Source organism: Mauremys reevesii, linkage group 1 (genome assembly GCF_016161935.1).
Source record: "Mauremys reevesii isolate NIE-2019 linkage group 1, ASM1616193v1, whole genome shotgun sequence".
In the NCBI taxonomy this organism is placed as follows: Eukaryota; Metazoa; Chordata; order Testudines; family Geoemydidae; genus Mauremys; species Mauremys reevesii.
Window position 1 is genome coordinate 286,346,630 of NC_052623.1, and position 26,562 is coordinate 286,373,191.

The window sequence follows — 26,562 nt, forward strand, 5'->3', positions numbered from 1 at the left end:
TACTGAAACAGCAAAAGCATGTAGGGACAAACTAGAAAGGCTAAGTGGGGGTCAGAGAGTTAAAAACAGACACCAAGAAGGCCGAGGTGTTTAGTGCTCAATTTGTTTCAGTCTTCACTAGAAAAGTTAATTGTGACCAGATACTAAACACAATTAATATTAACAAACAAGGGGGAAGGAGTATGGGCCAGAATAAGGACAAGGAATGGTCCTAGCAGTTTTGCTGTCAAGGGAAGAAATGGTTTCAGAACCTGCTCTCCCCACCCCTGCCACGTGAATGGCACAGTAGTCCAGTGTCCCCTTGAAGTTGGCTACCAGGGTAACCATGCTGTTTACCTGATCCCTACAACTGGCCCTGATAAAGAAAGAACAGAATAAAGAATATTTAGATAAGTTAGATGTATTCAAATCAGCAGGATCTGATGAACATCACTGAAGGGAATTAAGGAACTACTTTAAAGAATTAATGGAAGCAATCTCAGATTCATTAGTTATTATCTTTGAGAACTCATAGACAATGGGTGAGACCCCAGAGGACTGGAGGAAAGCAAACATGGTACCCACCTTTAAAAAGGGGAACAATGAGGATTTGGGGATTTATAGACCAGTCAGCCTAACTTCAATACCTGGAAAGATACTGGAATGATCAAGCACCTAAAGTTTAATAGTGTGATAAGTAATACCAAACATGGATTTGTCAAGAACAAATCATGCCAGACCAACCTAATTTCCTTCTTTGACTGGTTTACTAGTGGACAAGGGAGAATGTAATATATTTTGATTTTAGTAAGCCTTTTGGCACAGTCCTGTATGACAGTCTTATAAACAAAGTAGAGAAATGCTGTCCAAATGAAACTACTATAAACTAGGTGCACAATTGAATGAAAAAAAATGTACAAGAAGAGAAGCTATCTATGGTTTGCAATCAAACTGGGAGGACGTGTCCTTGGTCCAATACTATTCAATATTTAAATTAATGACTTGGATAATGAGTGGAAAGTATTCTTATAAAATTTGTAGATGATACCCAGCTGAGAGGGTTTGCAAGGATATTGGAGGATAGGATTAGAATTCAAAAAGGCCTAAAGCAGTGGTTCTCAAACTAGAGCTGCTGCTTGTTCAGGGAGAGCCCTTGGTGGGCTGGGCTGGTTTGTTTACCTGGAGATTTGGCCAGCTGTGACTCCTACTTGCTGTGGTTTGACACTCCAGACCAGTGGGGGCTGCAGAAAACTGGATGAGCTGAGGGACATGCTGGCTGCCCTTAGAATCATAGAATATCAGGGTGAGAAGGGACCTCAGGAGGTCATCTAGTCGAACCCCCTGTTCAAAGCAGGGCCAATCCTCAGACAGCTTTTTGCCCCAGATCCCTAAATGGTCCCCTCAAACCACTGAGCTATCCCTCCCCTGCCTGCAGCCCCCATTGGCCTGGAGTCTTGAACCATGGCCAGTGGGAGCCATGATCAACCGAACCTCCGGATGCAGCAGGTAAACAAACCAGTCTGGCCCACCAGGGGCTTTCCCTGAACAAGCGGTGGCCCTAGTTTGAGAACCACTGGCCTAGAGGACACTAGCTGCTCCTTTTTCAATCTTATTTAATAGATAACATGCTCTTTGGAGCATTGTAAAATCAGACAGATTAAATAATTCTTCTCCCACCTTAATATATGTCTGTAGACTATTATCATCCTCAATTATCACTTAGTCAAGTTACACATATTTAGTGTAATTTTTAGCTTATTTCCTTATATGTCATTTCTTCCCGATCCCCGAAAATTATAGATGCACTTACCAGAAACGTCTCCAGTTTGTTAGCATGTTTCTGGTAGCACACATTCATCTCCACTCTGGCCCCTTCAATCTGGCTAAAAGGGCCTGAGCAGCATAAATAGCCTAGTTCCAGCTGGGGAGGTTCCCTTCACAAACCCTGGCATAAGGGCCATACCGAGCATGGGACTGGGAGCAGGAGGGGCACACTCATGGAACCTGCCTCATTGTATTTTCCTCCAGATGTCTGAGTTTAAATTTTTACAGGCTAAATATTGTTTTGTTTCCTACCAATATTTCGACCCTACTATTTCTCTGTCCTCACTACTATTTAAAGTGTCTTTCATATTAGTATCATCTGTAAATGTAATGAATGTGCTATTAACCACATCTCCAGATAACCAATGGAGAGGTTAAATGAGACCATTCCGAATATAGATTTTCTCCATTCTCCCCTTTTCAGTGTATTGCCTTTTAGCATTATTTCTTTTTTAAGAAAAGCCCTTCAGAAAGTTTTCTCTCCACCAAAACAACTCCAATTAATGTTGCGAGAGGCACTTTACTTCTTATCTACTAGTGTTGTAATTCTGTCAAAGAAAGTAATTGCATTTGCCTGATGTCCTTTCTATGTTCAGAGATTTTCTCCGTTTTTAATATTTGTTACACTATTTCAGAAATTAGACTAATCAGAAGGTAATTGTTAGGATTTGAAAAGGCCTCTAGTCACTTTGGTACTTTTCTACCAATTTTCAGAAATAATTGAGATTTATTAAGGAATTTATCAAAATGTCCTTAGTCCCAAAATCAGGTAGTATAATCTTGTAGCACTCCTACAAACAGAAGACAGACTAAAGTTTTATTCAATCTACTAACTTATCCATTGAATCCCCTTAGGTTGTTTTTATTCTCTAATGTATAATTGTGGTTACTCTTATCCAGAAAAAGAGGAGATTATTCATATTGTATAATGCTATAAAACATATTACAAATAAGTTTAAAATAAAACCAGACTTATCTAGTCAGGATGCAGGTTGAGTGTCTTTCCTTATTGGTACATATAGGATTATTTCTAAACCATCATAAAGCAGTATTACATACCAGAATTTCCATATTGCAGATATATTAGCCACTTTCTGTGGTTCTAGTGATCATAGAAAGGAGGGAAGCAAGAGGCAGAGGGACTGCACTGTACCACCTCTTTCCTCCCTTCTGCCCATCAATACCACTTCCTCAAGGTGCCAGAGTGGTGATTTATTGTGCACTGACTAGACTGAGTCATTGACCTCATATTACAGTTTTGTTGCTTGAAAGGTTTTGACAAGTCCTGGCCTTGAACAATGGTTGTTGTGGAACATAACACTTACTACATGATGGGAGTGACAAAGAGGTGTGCAAAACGTGTATCAGCACAATAAGAAGTTTTGAGCAAACATTTTGTAGGTATATAAAACACAAATATTTTGACTGAGAAAATGAAGAGGTCATTTCAGATGTCTGAAATTAGTTCTTGGGATACTGGGATGCTCTATGAAAAACTGGGATTATTCTTGTAAGCCTGGGATGTATGGTTTCTTCAACATATATGTGTGAAAGAAATTTTTCTCTCAGGAGAATCTATAAGAAGATGTCCCCTATTTCATGCCAGCAAGCCAATGGATTGCCTTATAAATCCTCCTCTGTCTGCTCCTCACAGGGCTGCCCTTAGGCATATGCAGCATACGCAGCTGCATAGGGCACCCAAAAATTTGGGGCACCACCAGGACAGCAGGTAAGAATGGGTCGGCTCCCGTGCACCCAGTGTGCGCTGCAGTCTCCTTAGGCAGGGGCTGTATTCATTCTGTATGAGTGAGAGGGTACAGGGGTCTCTGCGGGGAATTTTGACTCTCTGACACTGTGAGACAGGCCAGGAGGCTCGGTATCCTTTGCTGCCTCATCCCTCTCCCCACCAGGCTGTGAGCCCGGGCTGCTGCACCGTCTGCTGCATAAGAAGCTCAATGTATGTCAGCAATTGAGAAGGCGGGGTCTTCTGGGGGTATGCAGGTGTGGGGAGTAGCTGTGCCCCCTCAACACACTGGGATCAGCAGCGCCGGCTGGGGACCACTTTCAGTGGAGCTCCTGCCTTCCCCTCCCCCATCCCTCAATATCTCCCCTCAGGTAACTTGCAAGTATACAAGACAAATCAGACTCCTGAAAGGGGTACAGTAGTCTGGAAAGGTTTGGAGCCCCATTAGGTTGAAAAAAGAAATAAGCTTGTCTCTGTCCATGCTGCACTAATTTTAGTGGATAGGACTTCTGTAACATTTCTGTCCTACCTTAATCTAGATGAGATGATTCTGTGCTGGCTTCATTTTGGTCACTTTATGCTTTACCTAGTGTGATAGACTCAGGCCAGTTGGGAACAGCAGAGTAGTAGAAGGGAGAGATACTAGCCACTGGAGAAGCAGTTTTCTGTTCCCTGAGTGACCAGAGCAGGGGCTGCTCCAGGCTAATGAGAACACCTGACTCCAATTAACCTGCTAAGAGTCAAGTGAGGCTGTTAAGCATCTGACTCTAATTAAGGTCCCTCTGATGCTATAAAAGGGCTCACTCCAGTCAGGCCAAAGGGAGCCAAGGAGCCAGAAGAGAGGAAGTGCATGCAAGGAACTGGGAGCAAGAGGTGTGCAAAAGAGAGTGAGTAGGCCTACTGCTAGAGGACTGAGAAGTACAAGTGTTATCAGACATCAGGAGGAAGGTTTGGTGGTAAGGACAAAGAAGGTGTTGGGAGGAGGCCATGGGGAAGTAGCCCAGGGAGTTGTAGCTGTCGCACAACTGTACCAGGAGGCACTCTAGACAGCTGCAGTCCACAGGGCCCTGGGCTGGAACCTGGAGTAGAGAGCGGGCCTGGGTTTCCCCCAAATCTCCCAACTCCTGATCAAACACAGGAGGAATTGACCTGGACTGTGGCTTCTACCAGAGGGGAAGGTCTCTGGGCTGTTTCCCGACCCACAGGGTGAATCTGTGAGGTGAGCAAATCCATCAATAAGCACAAGACCCACCAAGGTAGAGGAGGAACTTTGTCACACTAGGAATAAAACTAGGGTCCTATTTCCTGCTGCTTGGAAATCCAGCTTATTAAACTGAATAATACCATTGATCTATTTACAGTATAGGGTTGATATAGAGTTGTAACTAACATTAAGACTGATGCCCACTACACATTTAAAACTAAAAAGTGACTTTGTAAAAATGACATGGGTTTCCAACTCTATTGTGTCTCAGGGTGGCGTGCCATCTGAGGTGTCTCTAAACTAGCTCAAGGTCACAGACTCACGGCTATCCTATATTTGTTATTTTAAATATTATTTCTGATAATCTGACAATAATTTAAACAGTTCTTTCTTTTAAAAAATACCCTTATAAGTTATAATGTCATATCAAACACAACTTTCCAGGTCACAAAAAAGAAAATGAAAAGATGAAATAGAATTAGCTATAAAAGTACAGAAGGATTCTATACTTAAGTTTGTACATCATGAAAACAATGAAGTAGATCAAGATCACAATGATGAAAACAACGAAGTTGATCAAGATCATCAAGTAACTACAGAAGAAAATTTTTATTCAGACGAAGTTCAAGAAACTCAACAAAACACAAAACAATCATTTGAAACAGATGCAGACACAAAACAATAAATTAAAACAGTTGAAACTGTACTAGTATGAGATATAAATGACATTGGTGCATGGCTGCAAACTTTAAACAACAAATTACGTGACATTATACTTGAGAAAGGCCCTGTGAGAATAGAAGGTCTCGAATATCCTAAAGACATTAGAGGTAGGAAATTCACAGAAAACAATTACTACAAAAGTCTTTCTAATGGTGAAATTGTCAACAGATGGTGGCTTGTGTACTCTAAATGCAAGGATGCTGTATTTTGTTTCCCATGCAAGATTTCAACAGTTGCAATTTTAATATAGCAACTGGGGGCATTAATGATTGGCAAAATCTTAGTCCCACGTTACCGCAACATGAAAAGGCACAACACCACATTGAAAGTATACACAAATGGTGTGAGCTGATTGTAAGGTTAAAAAATCAGACAACTCTTGATGCCCAAAATCAAAGATTGCTGGAGTCAGAGAAGCAGCATTGGTGTCGTGTTCTTGAACGTCTATTATCTATTGTTGAATATCTATCGACAAACAATCTTGCTTTTAGAGGAAGCATTGACAAATTATATCAGCCCAAAAATGGAAATTTGGGGGGCCTTGTACAACTGCTGGGAAAATTTGACACAGTGATGAATGAACATCTCCTAAGAATAACTGAAAATGAAATACATGGCCACTATTTGGGACCAAGAATTCAAAATGAACTGATCATGCTAATGAGTGGTAAAGTGAGAGACAAAATTGCTTCACTGGTTTCTTTGGCAAAATATTTTGCCATAATTCTAGACTGCACTCCGGACACAAGTAATCAAGAGCAGATATTGTTAGTAGTGGGATTTGTCAAAATCAGTGATTCAGGACAGATTCCAGTTAAGGAATCATTTATCACATTTTTAGGAGTAGAGGACACTACAGCTTTTGGACTTCTTCAAGCTCTCCTTGATGAACTAAAATGAATGGGATTGTCCATAATGAACATTAGAGGACAAGGCAACGATAATGGCGCCAATATGAGAGGATGCATTTCTGGCATGCAAGCTAGATTGCTGGTGGAAAATCCACGAGTCTTTTTTGTTCCATGTGCATGCCACAGCCTTAATTTGATTTTGTGTGATATGGCCAAGTCTTCTGTAGAAGCTATTTCTTTTTTTGGTTTGCTGCAACACGTTTAGGTGCTCTTTTCAGCTTCCACTTAATGATGGCAAATATCCAAACTCTAAAAACGAAGCACAGTCATTGACCTCTGAAATATCCAGCTTCAAGTTTCTAATATCTGTTGTAATCTGATATGACATTCTTGTTAAAATCTCAAGGGTAAGCAAAATAATGCAGAGTCCAATGATGCAGCTTGATTCAACACTTACCTTACTAAACAACACACAAGACTTTTTAGTGAAATACAGAGAAACTGGATTCAAAGAAGCACAGGTTACAGCAAGAGAGTTTGCAGAGGCATTCAGTGTAGAACCAAAATTTCCATGTCCAAACATGACAAGAGTTTCGAGGAAAAAATGGCAAGCAGAATATGAAGGAGCAGATGAGCACACAGAAGATCCAGAAAAGAAATTTGAGATTGAATTTTTTAATGTTGTGATGGATAAAGCAATATCTGCCACAGATGAAAGATTTAATACCTTACGAGCACACCATGAACAGTTTGGATTTTTGTATGACATAACTACATTCAGTGAAATAGGAAAACAAGAGCAGCTAATGTCAAAGTGCAAGAACTTAGAGAGTCTCCTGAAGCACAGTGATAGTTTTTATTTAAATGGACTTGAACTGAACAAAGAAGTGAGTACATTGTCATCACCTGCAAAGTCAATGATGGACATTGTACCAGCAAACTTGTTGGTATATATCCTAATGTGTACATTGCCACTCGTATTCTACTAACAATTCCTGTAACAGTAGCATCAGAAGAACGGAGTTTCTCAAAACTAAAAGCTCATTAAAAACTGTCTCTGCTCTACAATGAGTCAAAACGCTTCACTGGTCTTGCTATTCTTGCAATCGAACAAGACATCACTTTGTGTTTGTCATACACTGACATTATTACTGATTTTGCAGCCAAAAAAGCCAGAAAGATTGCTTTTAATTAAGAACAAATCTTTGTTTCAATACCTCTTCATAGTAATTTCCAATAAAATGTTGACAAATTTAAAAAATGTTTTTTGAATCATTCTGTCAATAAATCTTTATTTTTTCTATAGCACTACTTTTTTAGTGCAAGTATAGTCCATCAGCATTATAGTGTGCTTAATTTGTTTAAACTGTTTTTAATAAAGTGCATGTGGCAAATTTTCCAATACGGTAAGCTTATGTTTGTGTTGCTAAAAGCAAGCTGGGCACAGGGGCACCAGTTTACTAACACTGCGTAGGACCCCATAAATCCTAAGGACGGCCCTGTCTCTTCCACAGATCTGTTTTTTGGCTGTGGGGTGGTTTTGAACATCTGGCCTCTCCCCCCAGCTAACAGCCAGATCATTAGTGAGCAGATTTGTTGTGTGTTATTAGTACAAGGTCCTGTGCTCCAGCTGGCCAACATTGATTGGACTTATTTCCCCTACACTTGAGTCTACTAACACCATCATAACAGATTTTATTCCTTACATACCCACCAAAGAAATATTTCTTCTAGACTTAGAGTATCTTTCCACCTGCTCTGATGATTTCAGTTTATCAAAGCTATTTGTGCTCCTTATAATTTCAAATGTCAAGGGCAACTTCAAATCACAGAAACAAAGAATGTGAGTGGCAGTTCAAAATACAATATACTGCTACTAACCAGTCTCCTCAGAAGAGACACAACTGGCTAACTGTCCCCCTACCTCATCACCAAACCCTATATTAGCCCTATGTATGGTATGAATTGCATCCTCCATCACTTAATGCATCATCAACGTTCAGATAAATACATCCCCCCTGACATAATATACATAACCTAATGTGCACCAGATATGGTGCAAACTGGTATGGCAGTCTGCAGTCCCCACATGCAGTCTGGCAGTCTGGGACTGTGGTGGACCCGCTGTGCACCCCTGACTCTCTCCGCTTGCCCCTTGCCCCTGCTTCCCAGGAGCCGATCAAAAAAAGAAGCAACAAGCTACAACAAGCAACAAACTACAAGCCAAAAAATAGCCAAGAAGCAACTCGCAAGCCAATAAAGCCAAAACAAGCCCAATTTCTGTAGGTTTTTTTGTGGGTTTTGCATGTATGCTCTGGACATTTTGGGATTATTGATGTGGCTCATACCAGTGTAGCATTTGTGCACCTCACATACCTCAACCTCACAATGGCACTGTAAGAGCTTAGAGGAAGGAAAAATTATTAAATAGCTTAGCACTTGTCTCTTTCAGAGACAGCCTTTCTCCATGTGATATTGCCACAGATGTGGATAGCAAAAGCACTCAGGTTGAGACCATTTCGTTCATAAAGGAGGGAACTGATGACAGAGTATTCTCTAAGGGGTCCTGAACTACACTTCTACCCTGATATAATGCGACCCAATATAACACGAATTCAGATATAACGCGTTAAAGCAGTGCTCCAGGAGGAGGGCCGGGCCGATTCACTCCGGCGGATCAAAGCAAGTTCGATATAACATGGTTTCACCTATAACACAGTATGATTTTTGGCTCCCGAGGACAGCGTTATATTGGGGTAGAGGTGTATAGAATTAACGTTCTGTACCATGGTCCACTGTTGACCTTCATGGACATTCCTTTTCTCTGGCTTCTCTGCTGTAATCATTAGGGGTGGTTGGTTGGAGTCCTTGTGAAAAGTGGGGCATTTTTTATATCTGGCTATCTCTTGGTTGATGTATAATGCCAAGTGGGTTAGCATTATGTCAGGCTAGCTGCATTTATTTGCTTTCTCATTTTGCTTTTTTTTTTAAATAACTGTTAAAGTGCCTTTAGCCTGGCATTAACACTTTTACACACACTGAAATAATTAATAAATATGTAAATGAATATCCTGAGAAAGAAAATAAATTTGGCATCTGACATAGTTTTTACTTTAGATAGTTCTTGGATATCCGTGTTTGAAATTGGGGTCTTCCATTTATTAACCATAGCTAAATAGCTTTTCATATGCAACGACCCTGACACAATGAGGTATAGAGCCAGTGAAAACCCCTACTCAGAACCTGAAAGCATCAGGGGAACTCCAAATTCTATATTAAAACTAAGATAAGAAACTATTTCTGCTGTGGATCTGAAATCCTTGTTGCAGATCTCATGGGAGGATTTTGCTTTAAGAGTGAATTGCTAACTAAGCAGCAGTTTTGACTATGTAGAACAAGAACAATGTTACGTTTGAAACTTTCATACTTATTCATGAGCCTTTTGGCACTTGTAAGATGCTACAGGGAGTTAAGAAATCTAAATACTGTATAGCATTATAAGGAGCAAGGTGGTCTTAACAGAAACATTTATAAGCATCTTCAATTTACTAACACAGAATGTCTGCCTCGTTGTTGATTATGACCATGACTCTGCAATGACCTGTGCCCCACTGACTTTAGTGGGCCTCTGCAGAAAAGCAGAGTCTATTCATGGGGATCTCATTGCAGCATCAGAGGCTAGTTGTCAAAGGCTTCACTATAAGTCCCATGCTAGAAAACTAAGTTTGAGTTTTTAAAGGTAAATCAGTTTTTTCTTGTAATTCTGTAAGGTAAATTCTTAACAGAATCATGAGAGATGTAAGAAGCCAGAAATTTACCACTAAAATTTACCAGATCTGCTTCAGCTATTCTGCCTGATTCTCTTCTATCTGTCTACACGCATATATGGTCCTCATGATGTGAGTCCTTCAGCTGATGAACAGTTCTGAAAGTCATCCTAGTCACCATAATGGAATGAAAAGAAAGTGACAAATGGATCAGGGGTTTTCAATCTCTCACTGCTATATCATAAGGGAAGGAAGGGACTGTGTGGCATTTTAAAGTTCTGCCATTACAGCTACCGGATTAACAGAAAACCTCCAAGGGAACTCCTCCCCTCTCACTGTGAACTATACATTACTGCATGCCTCCTTTCTTTCTCACAAAATTACATTATAATAAGATCATAGCATATTTCTAACCAGTAACAGTTAGTTTAGCACAGAGGTGGGCAAACTATGGCACATGGGCCACATCCAGACCATGGGACCATCATGCCCGGCCGCTAGCCCCCAGCCCCTCCCATGCTGTCCACACACACCCCTCCCAGCCTCAGCTCGCCATGCTGCCAGAGCTTTGGGTGAGGGGGCTGTGAACTCCTTCTGGGCAGCGTGGCTGCGCAAGCTGCCGGCCTGTCCCAGTGCTCTAGACTGCGCAGCGGCGTGGCTGGCTCCAGCCAGGCAGTGTTGCTGTCAGTCTTGGTGCTCTGAGCAGCATTATAAGGGGGCGAGGAGTGGAGGGGGTTGTATAAGGGGCAGCGGGTTCCAGGGGGCAGTCAGGGGACAGGGAGCAGGGGACAGTTGGATAGGCTTGGGAGTCCTGGGGGGGATCTATCGGGGGGTGGGGGTGTGGGTGGGGGGGTGGATAGGTGTTGGGGCAGTCATGGGACGGGAGCAGAGAATGTTGGATAAGAGGATGGGGTCTTAGGGGGGTGGTTTCGGGGGGGGGTCCCGGGAGGAGGTGGTCAGGGGACAAGAAGCAGGGAGGATTGGATGGGTTGGAGGGTCTTAGGGGGGCAGTCAGGAGGCAGGAAGTGAGAGGGGCGGGGGCCAGGCTGTTTGGGGAGGCACAGCCTTCCCTACCCTGCCCTCCATACAGTTTCAGAAACCCGATGTGGGCCTCAGGCCAAAAGGTTTGCCCACCCCTGGCTTAGCATCAACCTACAGTGCTTCTTGTATCATAAAAACCAGTAAGATTTGGGACTTATTTCAGTCTTTCCAAAGAGACACAGTAATGAGTCGGATCCTCTCCTGATGTAACTCAGTATAGCTCCATTGACTTCAGTAGGAGAATGTTGAACTACACTAGCTGAGGTGCAAGCTCTAGTGTGTGTGTGTATAAATGCCGAACATTTCCTCTGCAGTTTCAGCTGTCTATGGCATCCTTCTTCATTTCTCTTAAATTGTTAAGTAGTGTTAAATTACATCCCTGAGGTGGCTGATTTTCAGAGGTGGGTAAAGTGAATCCTAGATCTACAAAAATTAGCCGTCATTTGGAATCTTTCATTATAAAGAGATTTTATTTAAATGCAAGGTATTATTAGATACAGCAAGTAAGCAATAGGGAGGCAAAGTAAACTAGATCTTCCAAAATTTACAATACCAGGGAAAAAGTAATTGATGGAGCTTTCTAGTGTTAAAATGGACACATCAGAATAAGGAGATGACGAATGCACATGTAAGATTAATTGAATACTAAATTCTAGTGCCAAAATATCATTATAAATTAACTACAAATCTGGATAAGATATAGGCCAGCATGTTCAAAAACATCTAGCTGGGTACCTAAAAGATATTAAAGGTAGCCAGCCTGGATTGTCCATATGTTTATAGGAATGTTCAAAAGTTAATAAAATATTCTTTGAAACTTTGGCCAAAATTCTAAGCCATCTTGCCCAGGGCATATAGATGCAGGGCCTATTAGTGAGTGCCTTATTTTCAAAACTACACAGGTGATGTCCTCCCAACCATCGTAGACTCTCCACAGCCCCTGAGTTATTGTTATTGCTTATTTAGATTTGTGCAAATGCTAAAAAGTTGACTGAATTGGTTGCCTCTGGTCCCTCAGCCTCCTCAGGAAGCAGAGGGTGTTCACGATGAACTATTCCCTGGCCTCCGCTGTCCACTGCTAATCACAAGCACTCCTTGCCTCCTTCTGCTCCCTCCTCTCCCCCATAAGCACTGCCTGACTGTCCTGACTACTCAGTGAGCCACTTCTGCCTTTGTCTTTCCCACTCTTTGAGTCGCTCTCTTGCCCTTAAGCATTCTGTCTCCACCGAGGCCCCTTTTCGTAACAAACTCAGCAGCCAAATGGTGTTTGATTCTGAGCAAACCTTCCCCAGCATTTACTCAAGCCCTGACCATGATTAATTTCCAGGCATTTAAGTTTTCCCAGCTTCCCTGCCACTATATCTCACCTCCTAAACTCTTGGCCACACCAAAAGTATCTAAAATTCAGGGGTGGCCTGCCAGGGATGCTCTCAGGCTTGTCTTTGAAAAATCACTTAATTGGTTAAAAACTTCCTTTTGCTGTGAACATGCACATCAAGAAGCTAATGGCTTTGAAAATTCTTGCTGTATCATGTGTTTTTCTGTAAAAGTTTGTATTTATCCCAACAGTACTTTAAAAAAAATCAATGAAACACAATATAGCTGTCACAGGTCTTGAACCTAGGTCTGCTGAGTGAGATCCCTAGCCTCTGTTCTACCAAGCTACAAGCGTTGAAAAGGGAGTGGTGATTAATGCCCCACCACCAGAACTTACATTTGCCACCTCAGCAGGGTCAAATGACTAACAGAGTGCTGATTAGAAACTATGAGGTATAAAACTTCCTGTTCCTGTTCCATCCCTTGTCTGAGCAACTAATTCCTAGGCCTGTTGCTGCCCAGACCAATGTCTGTTAGACTCATCAAAAGGCTTCTTGGAGTTTTATTTATTTATTTTTAAGAAAAATAATCTGGTCTGAGAGAAGGACACAATTGTCTGGTTTTAATTTACATGCTAAATATTTGACTCTACATATGACTCTACAGGGAGGATAAGTTGTTTCAGAACTGACTGGTAACATATATATATATATGTACAAAATACATAAATGTTTCTGCTTTCCTAAATGTTTGGTTTTGATTGATATATACACATATGTACAAAATATGTGTGTATATCATCTGCATGTAATATACAGCACTTTTTTATTTTTTTTAGTAATTAAAATATTCTTCTACTAATTAAAATACAAAACCTTCAGTCAAGGCATGCACATTTCTCTGTAGAATATATTTCTATGCTATACCATTTAAATGAACCCTTGAGGAATTTTATAAGTAAGCGTGGCAAAAACACTGATTGTGAATTTATTTGTCTTACAATTTGTGTGTTTTCTTTCTCCTTGGAACTTCTGCCTTTGGTAGATGAGGGATTTAAACAATTTTTTCCATAATGATGCCACAGATTCTGAGGTCAAAAGTTTCCAAGGCACAGGCTAAAACCAGACAGCAGGAAAAAAACCAAAATGTATGCAAAAATATATAAAACTATCAGTGATTGGGTAAAACAAAAAGTATGGGCGTGCATGCCACTTAAACATAAGAGCTGACAGAAATCTGTCTTCCTGCTAAAACAGATGTTCTAGAAATCTAATATTAAAATTACAGTACAATATCTGACTTTATTTATATATGTTAAAATAGCCTGTTGATTAAGGCCTCAACTGTAGCTTTGTCATAAGTGCTTAGTAAGGGTCAGTGCATAACCGTGCTGCTTCAGGAGTATACCATTAACTAGACTGTGTCTTGGAGAGAGAGAAGATTACTCACATTGTGCTACCTCCCCAGCACATGGAGAATTTTTATCTGGCAATCTCTGGACTTATGCAATGTTGTCAGACAATACAATTTTATCATTAGGCTCAAGCAACTTGGTGTTTTTCTTAAAGTCCCAGTTCATGGAGTCATTGTTAGAGGAGAATCTCAGCAGAGATGTCCAAAAGAAGTCTCTAGCCCACACAGTTGGGGAAAAGTGAAATTTGTCAGCATTATACTACATATTTATGTCTTAGTGCTCCAGTTCATTATTATGAATAAACCTTTTCATGTCTGGAGGGACTCCATTTAAATCATGTGTTATCCCTAAAGTATTTGAAATAAATGATTATTTTCTGAACTACACTAAGGAAACTATGTAAACTAATGTTTTTTTCAGAATTTTGCATTCAAAAAAATTAAAAGAAAAATTTTCACAGATGTCACTTGTCAGTTAACTCAATAACCCTGACAATTCTTACCCCAGCCTTAAAATAGATTTTTCCCCACTAACCCTTATTAAAAGAAAGCTATGAGCTGAATTTAGCATATAAATCCATGGGAAATGAGAGTATAAATTGAATACAGAGTTATGAAATCCTGGCAAGTGATTTCACATTGTGAGCGAGATTCTCAGCTGGCATAAAGATGCAGAGCTCTAGAATATACATATTGTACAGCCTGTAGTAGAACACTCATTGGACTTCAGTGAAAGCAGGATCAGGCCATAGGTCAGAATGGAAGAAATATGAACAAGGAATCTAACATAGTGCAAACCTACACCTGTTAGGCACAGCTCTGAGTTAAAAGAAGACCCAAAGCTACACCAAGTCCAGGGGAACTTGGAAAGAAATCCTGCATGCTAAACTCCAGAGCTTTGTATAAGGAATATATAGTGTATTGTATTCGTGCAGTTAGATAATTGGCATATTGTTCCCTTAAAAGAGGCACAGGAGGTGGCTGATATACCGGCTCCCTCTGAGTGCCTGTGAGCAGTTCCTGATGAGCTGTGCTGCAGGGAGCAGAGTGTGTCTTGTTAACAAAAGCCTGCTTAGTTTATTCTACTACTCTACCCCGTGTGGGTCTCCTTTGAGTAGTCTAACGGGCTGTACAACTTACAGCACGGGTGGGCAAACTTTTTGGCCTGAGGGCCGCATCGGGTTTCATAAATTGTATGGAGGGCCGGTTGGGGAGGGGGTTCTGGCCCGGCCCCCACCTCCTATCTTCCCCCCCCGGGACTCTTGCCCCATCCAATCGCCCCATTCCCTGACAGCCCCTCTGGGACCCCTGCCCCATCCACACACCCCCACTCCCTGTCCCCTGACCACCCCCGTACCCACACCACCACATCCACCCCCCTCTCATTCCTGACCACCCCCCCCGGGACCTCTGCCTCATCCAACCACCCCTTCTCCCTGTCCCCTGGCTGCCCCCTGCCACCCAATCCAACCCCCACCCCCTTCCTGACTGCCCCCCGATACCCCTGCCCCCATTCAACCCTCTGTTTCCCCCCCGACCACCATCCAGACCCCCACCCTCTGACGACCACTCTGAACTCACCTGCCCTCTATCCAACCTCCACTGTTCCCTGCCCCCTTACCGCACTGCCTGGAGCACCAGTGGCTGGCAGCGCTACAGCTGCGTCGCCCAGCTGGAGCCAGGCCACGCCATCACCACTGTCTCCACCACTCAGCTCAGAGCCAGGGCCAGCTTCAGACCCCAGCGCGCGAAGCGCGCGCTTGGGGCGGCATTTTGCCGGCAGGGCGGCAGGCAGCTCCGGTGGATCTTCTGCAGTCATGCCTGCGGGAGGTCCACCGGAGCCGCGGGACCAGCGGACCTCCCGCAGGCATGACTGCGGAGGGTGTGCTGGTCCCGCGGCTCGGGTGGACCTCCCGCAGGCGTGCCTGCAGATGCTCCACCGGAGCCACGGGACCAGTGCACCCTCCGCAGGCACGTCTGCAAGAGGTCCCCCGGAGCCGTGGGACCGGCGACCGGCAGTGCGCCCCCTGCGGCGTGCCGCCCTGCTTGGGGCGGCCAAATTCCTAGAGCCGCCCCTGGTCAGAGCACCAGGTCAGGCCAGGCTCTGCAGCTGCGCTGCCCCAGAAGCTCAGCCCCACCACCCAGAGCATTGCACTGGCAGCAGAGCGAGTGAGCTGAGGCTGCGGGGGAGGGCGGACAGCATGGGAGGGGCCGAGGGCAAGCCTCCTGGGCCAGGAGCTTGGGGGCCGGGCAGGAGGGTCCCGCAGGCCATACTTTGCCCACCTCTGCCTTATGATAACATCGCCTACTCCTCTCAGCATGCCTCAAGTGCTCGATTTTGTACTCTGGGAATCACAGCAGCTGTCCTGATCTGAGCAGAGTCATAAACATGAAGTGGGGGTGGTGACATGGAACAACTAATTCAACATTACACAACTTTAGAAGATAGCAGATTCCCTATTAGAAATGGGATTGGTCTCCATGGTTATGTAGCCCAGGAGGCTGAGGCAGAGGCTGAAACTCTGAGTCTAAATAGCAGCATTTTTATGTGGCCAGAAGCTAGGGTGACCTCTGATGCCAAATTGAGTGGGACAGTCCCCAAAAGTACATTTTAAGTCCAAGGTTGAATGACTCTGGGACAGCATTTGTCCTGGATTCCCTGTGGTGCCACTCTGTGCCTGCCCAAGGCTCAGGAGCAGCACCAGCCTCTTCCTTAGTCCCCACTTGCCATGAGGCCCTACCTCCTGCTTCGTCTCTTCCTCTGGAGACCCTGCCTCTGGGCAGGCCAGAAGCTAGGCTGGGCAGTATTAAGAGCTGCTGAGGTAGCCCAGGCCACTGTGGGGACCCTGAGAGTCCTAGACCCTCCATCTGCCCTGGCAATGCACCCTGGGGGGCAGGGACACAGGCTGGGCACTGGTCTTGGGCACCCAGACCCCCAGCCCAGGGCAGGTGGAGAGCCCAAGCTCCCTGGATAGTTCTTACCACTGCCTGGCTCCAGCTTCTGACCTGGCCAGGGCCTCAGGAGGAAGAGGAGGAGCTGTGGGTGGGGCCACAGAGGAGGTGGAGCTCCTGCATGTGTCCCATTTTTGCTTTTTGAAAAGGTGGTCACCCTAGCAGAAGCCCTGATCGAGTATTGTGAAGCATCCACTGGTGCCTCATGGAGGCTCTTCTGGACTGGATAGGGATAGTGGGCATGATAAGGCAGAATTCATTTCTAAGTTAGTGGAAACTATGTTCACTGCAGGCTTAAGACCAATATGTGGCAAACAAGTATAAATATTTTCACAGTTTATTATATTAATTGATTTACTTATGCTAGCACCTACTTTGTGCCAGGATTTTCCCAAATCCACAAGGAATTCTACTCTGAGAATTTCTCAATCTAAAATGTATTTGTAACAGATTTTATGTTGCATTAGGATATAGTTTACAAACTAAAAAATTGAGTGTAAATGCAAATAGAGGGCAAGATGGTCAACTAATCATCCACTCAGTGTCAGAGACTGGGATGTGGGCAGTCATTCCTCATGGTTAGAACATAAGTTGGAAACCAGGAATAGGAGTCAGAGCTGGAGCCCAAGGCAAGATACCAAAGCCAAGGCTCAGAGCCACAATCAGGAATCAGATCCAAGAGTCAGAACCAGATTACCTGGTGTGAGGCAGGGCAGGAACAGACCTGGAACAAGCAGGAGCTAACATAGGCATGGGCAAATGCTTTGAGCAGCCAGTGCCCTGCTGCTAGTGGTCTTAAGAGCAGGACAGATTCCTTCGCCCAGTCAGGCAGTTTGGCCAATCAGGTGATTCTGCTGCCAGCCAAATGTGATTCAGCTGTGAGCCTTCTGTTGCTTTCTGCAGAGATAGAGCTAGCTGGTCCCAGGCTTAGCGGCGAACCCTAATTCCTGATACTCAGAGTAAGGGGCAGCAAATACCTGTGCTGCCCCAGGAACAGAGCAGGGACCAGACCGAGCATCAGACACTAGTCTTCCCCCCAATAGTGTGTTGTGCCAGGAAGAAAGTAATTTCCCACTGCTCTATACCAGTAACGGATTACATCCTCTGCCTCCACTGGCCAGAGCAGAGGCAGAGCCAAGTTTCCACCCACTATCCACCCTGCTCATCCACTCCCTGCCTATATGCATGATCGGGAGTAGAAGCCTCACAGTGACTGCTCTCCCTCCCTCATGTAGGACAGCACGAGGGAACCTTATGCCTCATTACTCTCCTGGGCTTGTGTGTAAGGCAAGCAACAATCTCGTCCATAATACTGACATATTAGTATCCATTTAAATACTATCTTTATATTGCCAGTCTAAGTAACTAGTTCCCAGGGTTGGAAGCTCTCTAATCAGATTACTTGACCATGATAGGTTTCACAATATATGTTGTGAGCCAAAGGTTTACACATTTAGTTTATTTTTTCCTTTCCATTTTAACAAAACATTAACATTACACAGGATAATCTTTTTTGTTTCCTTAAATAAAGGTAAACATTCTGCACATTTCCTTGAGCTCCTATTTCTAATAGGAGCTAGAGGCATCTGGCAAAAACAAACAAGCAAGCAAACAAACAAAAAATAAACCCCCCTGATTGACAGAGTTTGTAATACAACTTCTAAGTAAATATAATAAAATCAGTGGGAGACATTGAGTGATGTGGTTGGCTAATATGGGTTCTTACTGTAAAGAAAATGGAATGTATAGTCTTCATCAATTAGTGGTAAGAACTCTGAGAGCAGTAACTATGGGCTTGATCCTACTCTTATTTCAGTCAATGACAAATTCATATTGACGTCAATGGGAGTGGGATCAAGCCCCTATAATACAACATTATTCACAGGGCTTGGATTTAGTCTCATTACTTCATAACGAAAGCAAGCAGGAGACTTCAAATGACTTGCTTAGCAAATAGGTATTCCAGGAGCATTGACTCTAATGTAGCTCTGTTGACAGGGCTCAGAACTTATGAGCCTTATTTCTTAATCAGAAGTGAATTGGTGAAATTCTGTAAGTCGCGTTTCATTTCGAGTGGGAAACATTATTGCAACATTAATAAAACATTATTGCATAGATGCCCTGTCATGCAGTGAATTCCGGACTGAAAGTTGTTCAGAATTCCCCAACTCTGGCTTTTTGACATTTTCTAGTACTAATTCTCCTCTCTAGCAAACCTGTGCAAATCCAGAGATTTGTTATTGAAGAAAATGGAGTTAAAATGCATGTACACAGGAGTAAATGTGAAGAGAATTTGGACCTTTGTTCCAGATCTTCAATACTTTCAGCAGAGCTGTGCCAATTTACACAAGCTGAGATTCTAGGCTTCTATGTCCATTTGTACTCGTTAGTTTTATAAATATACATCTGTATAAAATATTTTGAAATCACCCCAAAGCCAAATCTTTTCCCCTCTCACATCTTGATTCCTAAAACAGCAGAGATCTCAAGTTTCAGTACAATACAGAACTATTTTTGGCTGGGAATGTTTAAACCTCATCATTTATTTAACAGTAATATCTAGAAACAGTAGCTGTAATGTGGCACAATCCAAAGGGCTCAGAAGTTGACTCCAGTAACTTAAGAACCAATTCTGGCATCAGATTTGCATCTGCATCCCACCAGAAAGTGTAATAATCTGTTAAATTGAGGGGCTAATAGCAAACTAGCTACTAAACTGTGGCTCCATTTGGGTTCTATTATGCTCCAAAACGTGCCTTAGGCCAAATACACACATCTTCTGCATATGGGATAGGATAGAATGTTCCCAAATGGGCATGACCATTTAAAACAGATGTGCCAAAAGGCAACATCTAGAGTGAAATTTATTCCATACACTTGTTGGAATAAACGATGAATATGACCTTTCTCAGATGGATAGTCAATACGGAGCTGTCTGCCCACAGGTGATTTGACATCTTCCTGCTACCTCAGAGACCCACAGGCAAAATTTAACAACCTAGAGACATCCTCTGGATTTGTGAGGCTCCCTAGATCCATAAACCAAAGAATGGGATCCTACTCATTCATTTATATAGAGCTTTTGTCTGTGACAGATACTAGATGGATAACTTCAAACAGTATCTAAAATATTCATTTAACAAATCATCCACGTACAGTATAGCCTAGTAAAGGTTTAAAATGTTCTTCATTCTACATATCTGTTTCAAAACAGTAAGTCTGAGAGTACCCAAAAGAAATACAATTATACAAAATCTGATTGCAGCATATCTTGATATGTGACATGTCACATTTTGTCATTTCAGTGTGTGTCATCACACCAAGAAGGCTAGTGTGACATGATTTACAGTTCACAGAGATATGCCACATGCTATAAAATACTGTAGGCCCTAATGAAAAACCCATTTTGACCCAGTAAATTGCATGGTTGGGCTTTATGTCTAGGAACATGGGGACACATGTCATATGTCTGTATGGAGGGAGGGAGCTGCTGACAGGTTCTTTTCATTGAGGGGTGAAAAAGTTGGTCCAAAAGAGCCTGTTTGTTGAACTTCAAGGTACACTGCAGGGCTTTTCAGTTCTCCAGCATTCTGAGAAAAGGGAGGGTTGAAGAAGGTGAAGGTGGAAAGGAGAGGGATTGTTCAAGGGATAGAAATTTGAGACCCTGCCTGGTCGAAGGGATGAGAGAGTCATTTATCATTAGATTTATTCTGGTTTTGTTTTACACGGTACATTCCCTAATTTATTTATAAACCAAAGAAATAAATAAAATATTGTAATACTTGACAAAGGGCTACTGAGGATCAGATCTTTCACCATGACCAAACCCCACTGCCCTATTCTGGTGGCACAAAGGGACCATAAAGGAGCATTAATCATGCAGTTGAGGATTCCCCTGGCATCCTAAACCTAGCATAGCTGTCTCCAGGTCACCCCCTTCTTAGTCCCTCCCACCCCAACCATATGGGGCATGCTTGGAGAATGGCAAGGTAGGGAATGGGTGTGGCTGGAGCATGCTCAGCTCTGGTGATTCCTGGCTGGCATAGTAGTTCCTTGGCAGGTAAACAAACTGTCCTGGCCCACCAGGGGGCTTACCCTGGCAGGCCGTGTGCCAAAGGTTGCCAATCCCTGTCCTATATCTTATGAAGGACTGATTCTCCACTGCTTTGCACTCGGAATCATTAAATGTGTGCAAAGTGGGCCAAAACTGCTAATAAATCAGAATGCTAAAATTTCATATCCACAGGCGCAAAGAGCATAAGGCAGTGTGTGAATCAGGCGCAGAATCTTTAAACGAAAGGCGCAGCTTTAGCTTGTCTTTCATTTTAAAATTAATCCAGCCACATGCACTACTTTGGGAATAAAAAGAGTTTTGTTTTTTATGGTGATCTTCCATCTGCCTGATAATGTGTCTTCACTTTGGCAGTCAGCGTTTCAGAATGAATTACAGCCTGAAACCTTGTGAGATTTTGATTGCAGGTCATCCATAATGATTGCATTTAAGAAAAAAAAATAAGATGTTTTTAACCCTTATTTACTTTTTTAATGCAGGGGTTTGTTATGGACTACATATGGGTTTGGTCTCAACCTATAACACTAGGCTTTATATAAGAGAGAGAAACCTACTATTAGAGCTTTGATGTTTCAATCACTTTGCCCAGCTTCAAAATCAGATTAGTTATAAAGCCTTTAGACATACCCCACTCCATTTTATTACAGTGTTACTGTATTTTTATAGAGAGAAAGTCAGGGAATAAAATCAAAGGAAATTCTCAAATTCTTTCCAGACTGTAGGCTTAGAAGGATCTAGACTTTGTCTACACTTTAAATTACAGACCAAATTCACATGCTGTAACTATTCAGGTTTTATTAATACACTCTGTGATATAAAGGCTGAGGAGGGAAGGGCAAGTCAAGGTGAGAACCCAAATTTTCTCAAAGTCATCGGTAAATATAAAAAGGATCTAAACTTGTATACAAGCTTCATCTTAGATGGAGCCTGCAGGAGGTGGAATTTTGAGGGGATAATAGGAATGACTTGTTCCAGTGTCAATATGTCCATGTGTGTTAGTTAAGAACATTTACAACTTCTATTTAGGGTGACCACCAGCGGACATATAGTAAGGGGATAAGAGTCTGTGTAAAAAGATACAAAGTCTGGCATTCACCCTGACCCAGTATTCCGTGTCCCTGTAATCTCTACCATCCAGTACTGTGTAGAACACACTTTCATATGAACACTGGGTCAGGGTGAATGCCAGACTTTGTATCTTGCACAATCACACATTTTAAACACCCTCAATCTTATAGATTCAGTTTGAATGTAGACCTCAGTCCGGAAGAGCACTGACTCACACGCTTCATTTTAAACACCTGAATAGTCCCATTGAAAGACCTGGAACTGCTCATGATGTTTCACAAAGTTAAGCACATGGTTAAGGACTTTGCTGGACTGAGACCTTAAAGGTTGATTTCCACACTGGGAAAAGACTTATTACAGAAAATTTTATTTAATATTTGTTTCAATTTATAAAAATATCCATTGTCATTTGTATTTTTCATAAATTTTGTTTCTGTTGCTAAGTGTCAGCAAATATTTGGGTCCAAACTAGTGTTCTCTTCCAATAAGGAATACTGAAAAGAGCTGTCTCAGAGCTATGATGGCCTTTCACTTTTTTCACAGGATTAGAAAAGGATTAATTTAATCCTTAGTGGTGTTCAATTTGACACACCAATAGTGCTGTGCCAAAAACACTGAATTATAGCTGAATTACAGACCTCAAGGTCTGAGAAGTCAACCAGTACAGTTGACTTTGTACATTGTGATGGGACAACATCAGCCCAGGACCCAGGACCATTTGTTTCTCCTGTCTTTTCTTTCTATTTATCCTATAATGAAATCTTAGGGTATGTCTACACTACAAGACTATTTCGAATCAACTTAATTCGAATTTGTGGAATCGACCTTATGAAGTCGAAGTTGTGTATCCACACTAAATACACTAGTTCGACTGTGTGAGTCCACAGTAACAGGGCCAGCGTCGACTTTGGAAGCGGTGCTCTGTGGGAAGCTATCCCACAGTTCCCGCACTCCCCGCTGCCCATTGGAATTCTGGGATTTCCCCCCCAATGCATGCTGGGGAAAAAAATGTGTCGAGGGTGGTTTTGAGTAACTGTCATCATTGAACAGTCAATCACGCCCTCCCTCCCTCCCTGAAAGCACCTGCGGGCAATCTGTTCGTGCACTTTTCTGCTCAGTGACAGCGCGGGCGCCACAGCACTTTGAGCACGGATCCCGCTGCAGTTATGGCCGTTGTCAACTCCTCGCACCTTATCGTCCACCTCTTCCACAGTCAGCTGCTGAGAAATAGGGCTACTTTTCAATGGTGCTGCGAGCACTGGTGGACCATGGGGGACGTTTTACCAACATCAACGTCGGGTGGCCAGGCAAAGTTCATGACGTGCGTGTTTTCAGGAACTCTGGTCTGTTTAGACGCCTGTAGTTTCTTCCCGGACCACAAAATAAGTCTTGGGGATGTGCAGATGCCTATAGTGATCGTCAGGGACCCAGCCTACCAGCTAATGCCCTGGCACGTGAAGCTCTGTGCAGGCGCCTTGCACAGCGACCAGGAACTCTTCAAGTACCAGCGAGCAGTGAGCAGCGTGACCTGTGACTGTTCAGTTTCTTTACAGAGAAGCTGAACCTGCCCCTGTTTCTTTACCAAGTTACTGTTGACTAGCATCTGCAGTTACATACCCCGCCCACCCCGCTTCCCCCACTTCCAACACACGTTTAAAAATAAAATACATGTTCCACTGTAACTTTACAAAGGTTTCTTTATTGATGACTTTGCGTTAAAGGGTTGAAACTGGGACACGGAGTGTGCTGGGTAGGGTGTGCAGTGATGTAAAGACCGCCTGTAAACTAGAGGAATGACAGGCTCCTGCTCCCAGAGTGGTCTGCAGTGCCAGACTGGATGTTTCAACAGAGCCTGCCATCCCTCCTTTTGGGGACTCTGTGTGCGGGGGCTATGTGGCCTTTTGGCGGGGGAGGACGGATACAGATTCCTCTGCTGCGTGGCTCTGTGGTCCAGGACAGGGACCGTTGCATGAGATCTGTAACCCCCCTCCCCTGCTACAAAGTCACGTACCCCCCCACCCACACAGAACCTGCAAACCACCTCCCATACCAACCAGGGTGCCTACTGACTGCAGTGTGTGTGTGACCTGCTGCTGATCCTGCCCCCATGTCTGTACCCTGGTAAAGGTGATTGTCCTGTCCAATTACCAACCCCCTTCCCCCGCTTCAAACACAGTCTCCTCTAAAAGAACATGACGGAAACAGTAATTAACAGAAAAGTATTTTTTTATTATCAACTAGACAGTTAGGGGATGAAACTGGGACGGGGGCTTGGGTGAGGCGGGAAGGAAAGGACTTCTCAAAATTTAGGGTATGAGAGCTTTTGGGTACTTGAGCACTCTGCTGGGGTGCAGTGACAGTTTTCACGGCCTCTGGCGCCCCTCCTTCTGGTTATTTTGGGTGAGGGAGGTATGGGACTTTGTGGTGGGGGAGGGCGGTTGCAGATACACTGCAGGGGGGCTCTGTCCTCCTGCCTGAGGTCCTGCAGAACATGCACAAGGTGCCGGAGCGTGTCCGTTTGCTCCCTCATTAGTCCAAGCAGCGTTTGAGTCGCCTGCTTGTCTTCCTCACGCCACCTCTCCTCCCGTTCGCTGTGTGAGCGCTGGTACAGAGAGAGGGTCTCCCTCCACTGGCTATGCTGGTCCACCTCGTCTCGGGAGCACCCCATAAGTTCAGCGAACATCTCGTCCCATGTCTTTTTCTTTCGCCGCCTAATCTTTGCCAGCCTCTGTGAGGGGGATGCTGTGGCAGGTCTGGAGACAGTCGAAGCTGTGTGATGGGAAAAAGGGAGTGAATTCCTTGCAAAGATACATTTTTGCGAACAATGAACACAGTCTAGTCTGTGTCTGTGAATTCTGGGTTGAGATCCCAGTGCCTGATGGGGCAAAAACCATTTTCGCGGGTGGTTCTGGGTAAATGTCGTCAGTCATCCCTTCCTCCGGGAAAGCAACAGCAGACAATCATTTCAAGCCCGTTTTCCCTGGATTGCCCTGGCAGACGCCACAGCATGGCAACCATGGAGCCTGTTTTGCCTTTTGTGCCTGTCACCGTATGTGTACTAGATGCCGCTGACAGAGGCGGTCCAGCAGCGCTACACAGCAGCATGCTTTTGCTTTTGCATGACAGCAGAGATGGTTACCAGACATACTGTACCATCTACCATACCATAAATTGGTAATAAGATGGTCATGGTTACCAGTCCTTTTGCACTGCACCATTTGCTGCTGTCATAAGTGCCCCTGGCTGATCTCAGCCAGGGGTGCAAAAGCCAAAATTGGGAATGACTCCCTGAGTCAATCCCTCCTTTTTGGTATCTAAAAATAGAATCAGTCCTGCCTAGAATATGGGCAAGTGTACTAGAGAACCACTGTATCAGAGAACCAGAGAGCACAGCTGCTCTGTGTCAGATCCTGCATAGATTATGAGCTGTATGCTATTCACAGGGGGTGCTCCTGCAACAACCCCACCTGTTCATTCCATTCTTCCCCCAGCCTTCCTGGGCTACCATAGCATTGTCCCCCCACTTGTGTGATGAAGTAATAAAGAATGCAGGAATAAGACACAGTGACTTGTTAGTGAGAAATGAGTGGAAGGCAGCCTCCAGTTGCTATGATAGTCCAGATAGGACATTAAGGAGTGTGGAGGAGAGGAGCCCAGCATCCCTCTGCTAGTCCAGGGGCAATTGAATCTTTTCTTTACAGATGAAGGGTGGGGGCTGATGGAGCTCAGCCCCCTGTTGCTATGATGAGGACGGTTACCAGCCATACTGCACCATCTACCAGGAAAAATTAGGAGCAGGCGCCCTTGATCGACCTCACTGATGCTAGTCGGCATGGTTACCAGTCCTTTTGCACTGCCCCATGTGGCAATAGGCTGATGATGACGATGGATATCCGTCATATTGTACCGTCAGCCACCCATGGCGGGGGGGGGAGCAAGGATATTGGTGTTGAGTGCTGCAGCATCGCATCTATCTGCAGCATTCAGTAAAGATACGGTGACATGTAAAAGAGTCAACAGAGGATTGTTTTCCCTTTCACTTCTGGGGGTGAGGGGGTGCGTAAATTGCCGAGCTATGCCCTGACCCACCGCGGACACTGTGTTTGACCCTAGAAGCATTTGGAGCTCAGCCAAGAATGCAAATGCTTTTTAGAGACAGGATACCTTGCGTCCTCAGTCCCCCCTCCCTCCATGAGCGTCCATTTGATTCTTTGGCTTTCCGTTATGCTTGTCACGCAGCAGCGTGCTGAGTCTCTGCTATGCCGTCTGTCCGGAGATTTTTTAAAAATACTTTGGACCAGGCGTAACATTACAGTAATTCCCCTAATTAGATGCAGGAGTCTCTGAGCGAGATCACCCTGAGGACGGTCACTGAAGGAGATAGAGAACGCATGCTGCGTGAAAGCCAGCAAAACCAGGGCCCTATGCAGCCGTGCTCGGGGAGGCAATGCTCCCTGAGTACGTCATGAAAGCCTCGCGCGGAAAAGTGTGCTACCACGGAGCACCCAATAAGGCAGCTCTCCCCAGGAACCTCCTGTGGAGGCTTTTCGATTACCTCCAGGAGAGCTTCGTGGAGATCTCCCAGGAGGATTTCTGTTCTATCCCCA